This window comes from Tupaia chinensis, unplaced genomic scaffold (assembly GCF_000334495.1).
Source record: "Tupaia chinensis unplaced genomic scaffold, TupChi_1.0 Scaffold000166_1, whole genome shotgun sequence".
Classification (NCBI taxonomy): Eukaryota; Metazoa; Chordata; class Mammalia; order Scandentia; family Tupaiidae; genus Tupaia; species Tupaia belangeri.
In genome coordinates this window covers 1,164,680-1,171,614 of record NW_006159641.1, presented here as the reverse complement: position 1 = coordinate 1,171,614, position 6,935 = coordinate 1,164,680, and the positions used below count along the sequence as shown (strand labels likewise).

Here is a 6,935-nt window from a genome sequence, read left to right as displayed (position 1 = left end):
TACAATAACTCCCTTAACTCACATTTTATCTTAAGTACCTAACCGCCTTATTCTTTCCGTTTTGATGAGAACATCTCTGGAAAGTCAACTGGTAAGAGAGAAATACTTTAAACTATAGCTAGTGTTCAAACCGTTAAGAAAAACAAACATTTCCCCTCTGCCTGAGTGTTAATAAAGCAGTAAAAAGTGCTCGCCATAAAGAGGAGGAAATGGATGCGTTTCCTCCATTACATGCAGCTACCAGCTTGGCTGTGTTTGTACCAGCGGAGGTAAAGTGCTTCTTCATGGCCTGAATGCTGGTCCCTCTGGAAGCTTAATCCCCTGTACACTGGGAGGTGGGGCCTAACAGAAGGACTTGTAGGTGTGGGACTGCTGTCACCTGCTCTTGGGCCACATGAGGACACAGAGTTCATCCTCTATTGCCCTTCCGAAGCCTTCAGCTATGTGAGGGCCCAGGGAGAAGGCCCACACCAGAGGCTGGCACCTTGATCTTGGACTGCCCAGCCTCCAGAAGCATGAGAAAACAAATGTCTGTTATTTATAAATTACAAAATCTCAGGTATTCTGTTATAGAAACACAAAATGGACAAAAAGAAATGGTAAAACAGTTGAAATAAACTAAAGGCAGATAAATAACCACATAAAATTAAAGGAATGGTGTCTGAAAAGCATGCCTTGATCTTAGTACCAAAAACAAGCAAAAGGACAAGAAAGTCTACCCCTTTATCAGAATGATCTCTGCCACATGACCACATGCGAAGTAATCTTAGGAATAATTTCTAAATTGTTTTGTAAGAAATATGAATTAAGGGAACCAGCAGTTAGAGTAATGGCTATGTCGCTGGACTCCCACGTAGTCGACCGCAGTTCGCGTCCCAGACTCGGTGGGCTAAAACTCACGCCGGGCTCATGTGCAAACTCTTCAGATCCCGAGAGGAGAATGGAGGAGAAGGGAATGCTGCATGACCATCCCCCCTGGGGGGTGATTTCTCGCTTTCTGTCTCTATGTCTCTGTCTGGCGAGCGCACGTGCCCTATAGCAAAAACCTCTCCCCCAAAAAAAAAGAAATATGAATTAACAGTTTCTTGAAATAAAAAGTTATGAGAATGCTATACATAAATTGAGGCGAAGTTCTGAATAAGAGTTAACAGTACAACATCCAAATCGGAAACGCAAGCTAGTAGTCTTAGGACACGTACTCCAGTTCCCTAAAATTGTGAGGACCCCCATCATCAGTCTCACCTTCACAATATTGCAAGTTACAGACAAATTAAGGGAAACATTTCTGTGTCGTAGGTGCAAAGAAAAAGTTACACTCTGCAACTAGTAAATGTTTATTAGATCATCATCGTAAACGTAAAATGTTTAAGATTCAGAGAAAACTGTATTCAGACACTTCCCATTCAATGACCAAGTTCCATTCCTACGATAGGTCTTTAAGCAAATCGGCTGATAAGCAAGGAACTTAAAGGCAGATGTCTTGTGATGTCATGGAGCCACAGAGTATGTTCTTCTCAATAGGTATCACATGACATCACACTAGAATATATAATTCCACACAAAAAACACAGATGAGATAAAGGCTCTGGCACAGTAACATTAATGTGTATAATCATTTTTATTTCTTCTGAATACTACTATGGGTACACAGAGAGTAAAAATTTATAAACAACATCTGTAACCTTGCATGACTGCAAGTGCTTCATGCAGTGGATACTAACCAGCTGCCAAAACAAGACATAGACTGAGAAAGGGGAGTCCCTGCACTGGAGCAGTAGTGGTTAAATAGATCAGTTAAGTGAGGAGTGGCTAGACTGAGAACGACGGGCAAGTTGGCCCAAGGAATGTAAGATAAGGTAAAATTGATCGGGGCCAGGAGACAAAGATGGCGCCCAGGCACACACACGAGTCACAACCTCAGAATGTTCGCATTTTCCAGCAGTCACAACTGCGTGTCTTACTGTCTCCACACGCTAGGATTACCCGCGCTGACTCTGATAACCATGCAATCATCCAGTCCCCTAATCAGAGTATTTAACCAATCACTGTTGCACCAGACCTCTTGCTACAGCCCTTCAGCCAACGTGAAGTTCGCAGAGTGGTGTAATTTCCCCTCCCCGTTTGCCAATTTTGTCCTTTGAAATCTGTAAGACCTTGGTGCATATTATACAGGGAAACTTAAATTGTGATACCCGGAGAGGTATCTTCTACCTTGGCCCAAATAAACTCTTTTGCTTTATTTATTGCCTCAGTTTTACCCTTGGGTCAACAGTACAGAGTCTCAGAACAAGAAAACTAGCATTAAAAAAAAAATCGGTGAAGCATTAATGTTTTAGACATTCAGACAATAGCTATCTGTTCCAGCATGAGTCTCCTCTTTTTTTTTTCTTTTTCCCCTTAGAGAGGTGATTTGGTTTTATTGTTATGTTTGGACGGGTGTCAAATTGCCCTTCCCACCAGTGGTCACCACTGGCTTCCTGGGAGGAACAGGTAGCAAAGATGGCTCTGTGCAGCACGTTGGGCATTAGGCCTTATCAGATGAGCACAATGGGCTTCACCTTCCAACAGGAAGTGCAAACTCTTCAGTCGGATCTCACCAGGATGGAGAGGTGGTCAGAGCTGAAGGCACTTTTTTTTTCTTTTTGAGAGGTTTTCGCTATAGGGCGTGTGCACTCGCCAGACAGACAGAGACATAGAGACAGAAAGCGAGAAATCACCCCCAGGGGGGATGGTCATGCCGCAGTCCCTTCTCCTCCATTCTCCTCTCGGGATCTTGGGCACGCACGCACACGCGCCTGGCGTGAGTTTTAAGCCACCGGGTCCAGGAAGCAAACCACGGTCGACTACGTGGGAGTCCAGCGACATAGCCATTACACTAACTGCTGGTTCCCAGAGCTGAAGGCATTTTAATCACAGAGCAAGTCTAATGCCTGGGTCCGCCTTCTTCTGGTTACTGGGATAAATCTAGGCACCTGATTGGTGGGGAAGCAGCTGCATTGCAGTGGGGTAGTGTGCTGATTGAGCAGGGCCCGCAGCTTGCTCACTGGTAGAACTTCTTGCTTGGGCTGCCGGCGTGGTCCAGGAGCAGCTGGCACGGGGTGAACTGCTTTCCATAGGCAGCCTCATACTTCCAGAGCCAGGCCAAGATCTTCTGAGCACCATATCCATGAAGCGGAAGGGCCCTCCGAGACAAAGGGGGGAAGACGAGGCCAAAGGCAGCTCCAATGTTTCTCTGCGGGCGTGGCCAGGACCCCTTCCTATAGGCACATGACTGCCTCGTTCACAAACCTTGACACCAGGTAGTACTGGATGTCCTCGTCAGAGGAGACCTCAGACTTAGGAGGCAAGTTCATACTTGCCAAAACACTGTCCATGTCGGAATTCACGCTCTTATTCTTCACACCCTCCTGGTAGATGTCAAAGCCCTTCCCAGACTTGCAACCCAGGAAGCCCTTGGACACCATCTGCTTCAGCTGGTCTATGTGTCCATCCCCAAACCGCTCTCCAAAGACTGCCTAAATCTTCTGCCACGGTTTGCAACGTCCACACCAACTTCATCCGCTAGTGTAGCAGCACCCACAGGAAAGCCAAAGCTTGTGGTCAGGGAATCCAGCTTCTCAGGGTCAACACCTTCCTGGAGGACCCAGATGACTTTGGACATCATGGGTGCAAAACACCTGGTGGTGTAGAGCCAGGCCCGTCCTTAACCACAACGATGACCTTCTCCTGCCTGAGACCCACTGCTACAGCTGATGCGGTTATGTCTTGGAGGTCTCCTCGGTCGTGATGAGCTCCAGCAGCTGTACGTTGTCCACGGGGAGAAGTAGTGCATGCCAATCACCTCCTCAGGCCTTTTGCTGACAGTAGCAATTTCACCGACTGGGAGAGCAGACATGTTACTGGCAAGGACACAGTGATCTGGAATCAAAGCTTCTACTTCCTTTAGCACTTTGTGCTTGAGACTCAGTTCCTCAAACACAGCCTCGGTCACTATGCCAGACTTCTCAAAACCCTGGTAATCAAGCCACCCAGTCAGGTGGCTGAAGATGAATGATGTTAGGGCTTTCTTCTTCACTTTATTGTTCAATCCTCTGAACACCTGCTGCTGTCCTCAGCCCAGCCCAGTTAGTGTAGTACCTTCCAGTATGGTCTTCAGTCCCTTATCCACAGAGACTAGGGTGATGCCGGCTCCCGCTAGTCCTGCACCCAGAAGAGCCAGATGCTTAACATCCTTCTGCAGAGCTCCAAATTTATTCTCACACAGGACCTGGCCATGGTAAAGTCCTATCAAGGCCTTTGACTCTTTGGTCATTCCAAGCTCTCCAAATGTCTGAGATTCAGAGAGATAACCAGCATCATTCCCTTCCTTGAGTTCCATCTTGACCACATCAATTATTTTCAGAGGTGCAGAATAAAGGCCTTTAATCTGCTTTAGCACTTTTTCCCGCTTTCTTATAAACTTGTTGCCTGACAAATGGAATGGTCATGGCGTATGATGTCAATTTTTCCACCAATCCTTTTTCTCTCTTAGGAGAGATCTTCTCAGCTAGTCTTTCAGCAAATGCAACTGTAACTTCTTCTAGGTATTCAACTGTCCATTCCTCTGGAGGTTTTATTCCTGGTTCCAGGGGTTCCACCAATTGGTCAGCCAGTCCCATCTTCTTTGCTCTGCCTGCACAACATTCCTACTAGTCAGCATCATGTCAAAAGCAGCAGGCACACCCACCATTCTGGGCAACTCCTGTGTGTCTCCTGCTCCTGGCAAGATCCCCAGCAAGACTTCAGGGGCACCTGATACTGTTTTCCTGTCTTTTGGTGCTTTTTTTGTATTGGCATGCAATGGCAAGCTGTGGACTTTTCAAGTTTCTCCAACATTCTCTGTCCTTCCTGTGATAGCTGCTGTTACTTCTTGAGAGGGCTTGTAAGAGGCTAACACATTGCTATCAGCACCTGCAATAACGATGAGATAAGGACAGCACTTCTGACTTGATCACTAGCCAGATTCCACTCATTACTTCTATGAACTCTAACTGTGGTTCTTTATTCAGTGTATTTACCTTTCAATTAGGTAAATTAATTTGGATAACTGCCACATCCTCATAGCTGATATGAGTTGATTCGCAAAGCAGAAGAGCTTGTGGCAAGTATAACCTCGGGAGCAGAGGGTCCTGAAGGCAGTGAAGCATCTGAGGCTGCCAACGGCCCAGGAGGAGCCACCTTGAGCCAGAGGACCAAAAGGAGCAGCGCTCCTTGCTGGGGCAGTAGAGCAAAGCAAGTCTCCTCCTAAAATCTAAAGCTTAAGTCTCATACTATTCCTCTAGAGGGCAAAAAGCCACACTGCTAGAAAAGGCAGAGAAAACAGACAGGGATGAACAAAACTTATTAGTCAATGTCTTCAGTTGTTTATTCAACTGCGAATATATCTTAGATTATACAGAAACCACCTCAAACAGAAACAAAACCTACCAAATCAAAAGCTCCCTTACTTTTGCAAGAGGCACACAAAGTGAGAATTCAACACTTCATAGGACTTTGTAGAAAACAGTCTTGGACCAGCAGATGGCATAATGGTTGAGCCACTAGACTCCCATGTAGTGGAACGGAGTTCAAATCTTGGACCTGTTGGCTTAAAACTCACACCGGGCACATATACATGCATGCCCAAAATCCAGAGAGGAAAATGGACAAGAGATTAAGCACGGGCATCCCCCCCCCCGCCGAGAATGGTTTCTTGCTTTCTTTCTGTCTTTCTCTCTCTCTCTCACCCTCTCCAGTGAGCGCATGCACCCTATAGCAAAAATCTCTCTTAAAATAATGAAGAGAGCAAGAACAGTCTTACCCATAATTGTCTTCCTGATGAACCATGAACTACAAGGTGTAGAGCACCTCACCTTGCTGACCTGATGATATGAAAACAGGAACATCCTAATCCTTGACAACAAAAGAATGGAATATTGATTTTTTTTAAAGCTTATTAAACCAAGCTCCATCTATTCTTTCTCTGAGAAATTTTCACAACTGCAAAACACAAACTTAATGATGAATGTTCTTCTGCAAATTTTAACAATTTTCTATTACTGTCTTTTAAATATACTGTGTCCTAAATGGAAATGATTATAATGAAATGAAAATAATTTGACTTCAAGGAAAAACCTGATGTTTTAGAGTCCATCTCAACTGTCTAACAGCAAATCCCTGCAACTGGATGGTTTTCACAGAGGTTCACTTAGCTCATGGTTTTGTAGGGCCAAGGGCAAGGGTCACATCTGAGTCTTCCTGCTGTGGGAATCCTGGGGCAGCATAAGCTATCAAGGGATAAGAGCCTTTAAGTGTCTCTGTGTGTCTTTAATAAAGTTACCAGGAGTCATTCTGGGGGCCCCCACCCCGAAGACCTCATCTAACCCCAATTACCTCCCACTGGCACAGCCATCCTAAAGAAGGTCTGAGAAGAACAGGAGACATTAATAAGCCTCCTACCTGAAAATGCCCAGGACAAGCAAAAATCTCTTATTAAAAGTGAGGAGTGGTATTACGAGTAAGTAGTACCAGCATCTAAGGAGGGTGAAATAGAAGAACTATGACCCAAAAGACACATCTAAAACATCACAAACAAACATACACTCATTACACCAAAAAACAGGAAAATCTCCACTTGAATGAGAAAAGGAAAATCCACAGATACCAACATCATGACGACACTGACAGTGAAACTATGTGACAAAGATTTTAAACATCCAAATGTCTCAATGGGCAATTACACACACACACGTGAATCTCAGCAAAGACAAGGTAATATGAAGAATCTACTAGAAATTTCGACACTAAAAAATTTAATGAGTTGGGACCAGTGGGTGGAGTGGTGGTTAAGGCACAGGACTCTTACATGGCCAACCTCGATTCAAGTTTTGGACCTAGTGGCTTGCTTTCTCTCTTTC

At 45.1% G+C, this 6,935-nt stretch overlaps 1 pseudogene; it reads right to left on the bottom strand.

The window, feature by feature from the left end:
• Positions 1-2,963: 2,963 nt before the first annotated feature.
• On the bottom strand, positions 2,964-5,186 carry LOC102500665 (trifunctional enzyme subunit alpha, mitochondrial pseudogene; annotated as a pseudogene).
• Between the last annotated feature and the right edge of the window lie 1,749 nt (positions 5,187-6,935).